Below are 4,166 nucleotides of genomic sequence, written 5' to 3'. Positions count from 1 at the left end.
CTTCGCTTCCAAGGGGAAGCATTCAAATACTGCAAATGCTCATCACCTTCATCATATTCACTATCTAAATTCCCCATCAAGGCTTTCTCTAAGGCATCAGACCTTATCATTTGATCAAGTTGTGAAGTAACCACAGAATCGACCAATTCCACTTATAAGCACTCCTCATTATCAGTAGGGAATTTCATAGCATTGAAAACATTAAACGTCACATCCTGATCCAGTACTCGCATAGTGAGCTCACCCTTCTGCACATCAATCAAGGTTCGGCCAATAGCCAAGAATGGTCTTCCCAAGATTATGGAAATTTTTTTATCCTCCTCGAAATCAAGAATTACAAAGTCAGCAGGAAAGATAAGTTTGTCCACCTTGACCAAGACATCCTTCACAATGCCTCGTGGATATGTAATAGAATGATCATCCAACTACAAGGACATATATGTAGGCTTTGGATCAGGTAAATCCAACTTCTTGAAGACATACAAAGGCATCAGATTGATGCTAGCTACCAAATCACATAAGCACTTATCGAATTACAAGTTTTCGATAGTGTAAGGAATAGTGAAGCTTTCAGGATCTTTAAGCTTGGAGGCAACTTCTGTTGTAGCACAGCGCTACATTCCTCTGTGAGAGCAACCATCTCTAAGTCATCGAGCTTCACTTCCGGTAGAGAATACCTTTCATAAACTTCGCATAGCTAGGCATTTGTTCAAGAGCTTCCGCGAAAGGTATGTTGATGTGAAGTTTCTTGAACACCTCCAAAAACCTAGCAAACTGTTTATCCAACTTTTGCTTCTGCGGCTTCTTAGGAAAAGGAGGTGGAGGATAGATCTGTTTATCCCCTGTATTACCCTCAGGAGGAGTGTGCTCCATAGTTTTCTTCCTTGTTTCCACTTTTGCTTCCTTATGCACATCTTCTTCAGCCACAACTTCAGATTCTAGAACTTGAGATTTTTCGGGATTCGCAACCTTCCCAGACCTCAATGTAATTGCCTTAACCTGCTCTTTTGCTTCCTTCTTTTCTGGAACTTCTATGTCACTAGGTAGTGTACCAGATTGTCGATTCAGCAAGGTATTGGCAATCTACCCAATTTGATTCTCCAAGTTCTTGATAGAAACTGCTTGGCTCTTGCACATGAGCCTCAACTCCTCCAATTCAGATTTTTCATTAGACTGTTGAAGTTGGAGTTGTTGTCTAGGTGCATATTGCGGTTGTTGAAAACCAGGAGGGTTGAATTGCTTTGCTGTATATTGCTGATAAGGCTGTTGCACCACATTCTGAGTGTTGCTCCAGCTGAAGTTAGGATGATTACGATTGTTGGGATGATAGGTGGCTGGAACTGGTTGCCGTGACCTATGAAAGTTGCTCACGAACTGAACTCATTCACTAGAAATAACACACTACTTCGTCTTATACGCACCATCACAAAGCTCAAAAACACTAGTGATCTGATTAACTTCATAATTAGCCAAAGAATCCACCTTCATCGTCAAAGCCTTAAGCTGGGCAGCTATAGCGGTAGCTGCATCTACCTCCACAATTCCTGCTACCTTGCCTTGAGGTAGTCTCTGAAAAGGGTTCTGGTATTCATTAGCAGCCATCAGTTCAATCAACTCATAAGCTTCATCGTAGCTCTTAGCCCATAAGGCTCCACCTAATGTTGCATCAAGCATGGGTCTAGACTGTGCTCCCAAGCCATTATAAAAGCAGATGATAATCATCCAGTCAGGCATCCCATGATGAGGACACTTTCTAAACATCTCCTTATAACGATCCCAAGCTTCACATTAAGATTCTCCCGATTGCTGTGCAAATTGAGTGAGAGTGTTTCTGATTGCAGCTGTCTTTGCCATAGAGAAGAATTTAGTAAGAAACTTTTAAGCAAGATCTTCCCAAGTAGTAATAGAGCATGGTGGTAGAGAATGCAACCAACACTTAGCTTTATCCCTCAGAGAGAATGGGAAAAGCCTCAGCTTAACAGCATCTTCAGAAACATTGTTGAATTTGAAAGTGTCGCAGATCTCGATGAAATCTCTAATATGCATGTTGGGATCTTCCGTTGGAGAACCCCCAAACTGGACTGAGTTCTGCACCATCTGAATCGTGCTATCTTTGATTTCAAAAATGTTAGCCGCGATGGCTGGTCTGACAATGTTATACTGAATATCATTGATCTTCGGTTGAGAGTAGTCCATCAAAGCCTTCAGATTTGCTACTGGTTCTCCCATCGCAACGATCGCTTATTCTTCAACTTTCTCAACTAAGACTTCTTCTTCTATTTTATAACACCCCAAAATCCGGGGTCATGGATTCGGGTTGTCACGCGTTCCATTTCCCTTAATAACATTTAATCTTAATAAACAACCAACTACTGCGTATTGTGACCCCACAATATACACACCACAAGTTATAGTCTCAGAGATGAATACTAAAAATAACACAAGTCATTTTATTCCACATTTATAAGTCATTAAACCTCAAAAGGGGTTTCTGAATAAATTTATATATTCTTTGCCATTATTAAAATTCATAAATATACATAAGTCTGGTACATCAAAAGTTGAAAGTCTAGCCTATTGGTAGTTCCTTCCTCAGCTACAACGGCATCAACGCCTACTGGAAACTGCGGAACATTTCCTATCCGCTCGCGAATTGGGAGCTTGGTCCTGTTCATCTTGTGTAGCTGTTATTGTGTGATGAAAGAATAAAGTAAGGGTGAGCAACAACCCCACCAAAATAACATATATAATGATTAACAATTTACGAGCATTTTAATAGTACTCATGAAAGTATTGGTCAAGCAGAAATGAGCCAAGTTTGATATCTTAACGCGACGAAGTCACAAAATATTCAGTATATATATATACATATATACTTTTCAAAATCTTTTAAATCCTCTAACATGTATAATATACATAGAGTTCCAATTTATAACTGTATAAAAATATCGTTGCAAGGTGATCTCATATATCAAACCCTGTCTCAACGTTTTTCTGAAAATCTTTATCATGCATAAGATAATCCTTTACTAGATATAAGATAAAAATATGAAGTTACAAGATCTTTTATGAATACTGCTTGAACTACCACCTTTCAAGGTATAATCAGTTTCAAAAGTTCATCACATAGATGAGACTACAAGATAATACTTGAATAGAATCAATCTTTGAAATATCTTTTAAAGAAATGAAGTTACGAGTTACTTTATTAATTACCGATATATATACACCTATATATATATCTCATACACTTCTTGAAAACCTCTGTTATGAAAAGTATAAACAGAGTTGTAATATCCAAAGAATTTGGAAAGACGAAAAAACTTTGGCATAAACCCGATATCTCGTTGATCAGGCAAAGATACCTATTAAGTAACCTATTCTACTAGTAGATAGATGAATCCCCACCGGTCATCACCCCGGTCGCATTAGGACCTTGTGCTGGACCGCCACCCGGCCTCTTACGCGTTGATGGACTGCCACCCAGCCACTTACACTTTGATAGACCGTACCCCGGCCTGTCGCTTATGCCGACTCATTTAGAAGGACTTACTTCCCGAATGTTGGGCAAGTAATCAAAAGCTCTTTATCAAATCAGCAACATCGTTGTAAATATAAAATAAACCACAGAGCCGGATCTCTTAGGTTTTGAGCGAGTAATTAAATCCCCTTCGAAAGAAAGATCTTAAATTTGAAAACAAGTATTGGGATCCGCTCTAGCCTTTAAAATCATTTTGAAGACTCGAAAATATTTTTGAAAGTGTTTGGAATAAGGATGATTTGATAGAATAAATCAATTCCAAGATAATCAAAGAATATCTGAATATTATGTTATAATTAATATTCTAATAAAGAATAGCTTTTATCAAAGCAAATGAAGTAAAAGTTTTAAAAATAACTTTCTGAAAATATTTAAGGTAAGAATGATTGACGATATCAATCATTTCTCGAATACTTGGCGAATAATGAAACATTATTCTTTAAGAAAATAAAGAATATTATTTAATAAAATAAATGAAGTCATAAGTCCTCAAATGAATATTCACTTATAATTTAAAACTATCGAATAAATATCATTCGATTAATACTTTTGAAAACTATATATATATATATAATACTCGGGAACATCGCCTCCCGGTTTAAAAAAATGTTCAACTATGGGTCCT

The 4,166-nt window shown here is 37.4% G+C and overlaps 1 non-coding gene across 1 annotated transcript; it reads left to right on the top strand.

Moving 5' to 3' along the window:
- The first annotated feature begins 1,732 nt into the window (after positions 1–1,732).
- Positions 1,733–1,839, top strand: LOC141703479 (small nucleolar RNA R71). The gene has a single exon (XR_012567560.1). It is a non-coding gene; the product is annotated as a small nucleolar RNA R71 (small nucleolar RNA).
- Positions 1,840–4,166: the final 2,327 nt, after the last annotated feature.

Source organism: Apium graveolens, unplaced genomic scaffold (genome assembly GCF_009905375.1).
Source record: "Apium graveolens cultivar Ventura unplaced genomic scaffold, ASM990537v1 ctg6693, whole genome shotgun sequence".
In the NCBI taxonomy this organism is placed as follows: Eukaryota; Viridiplantae; Streptophyta; class Magnoliopsida; order Apiales; family Apiaceae; genus Apium; species Apium graveolens.
This window is presented reverse-complemented; position numbering and strand designations above follow the sequence as displayed.